The sequence below is a fragment of the Stegastes partitus genome, unplaced genomic scaffold, assembly GCF_000690725.1.
Source record: "Stegastes partitus isolate 25-593 unplaced genomic scaffold, Stegastes_partitus-1.0.2 Scaffold1685, whole genome shotgun sequence".
NCBI lineage: Eukaryota > Metazoa > Chordata > Actinopteri > Pomacentridae > Stegastes > Stegastes partitus.
The window spans coordinates 102,247-102,593 of record NW_007579416.1 but is presented as its reverse complement, the minus strand read 5'-3'; positions in this window follow the sequence as shown (position 1 = coordinate 102,593).

The following is a 347-nucleotide window of genomic DNA, read 5'->3' as shown; positions in this document are numbered from 1 at the left end:
GTTCCTGTTTGTTGTTAAACCTTCTAGAAAAGCACAGTACAAAGGTTTTTCACAGTAACCATCAGAGAACCATCAGGGAACCCTTAGGGGTAACGCTCATACCATTTTCATGGAACGTTTCCTGAAGGTTCGCTGATGGAAATCTGTGAACATTCAGGGAATCTTACGTGAAAGTTCCTGTTTGCGGTGAAATCTGCTGTGAAAGCACAAGTCAAAATATGTTACAGTGACCATCAGGGAATCTCCAGGGAACAACATCTGCTGTGAAAGCAGAAGTTAAAATATTTTATTTTTTACATTACAAGAATCTATATTTTAATAAAAACAAAATTTTACCATTTTTCCAT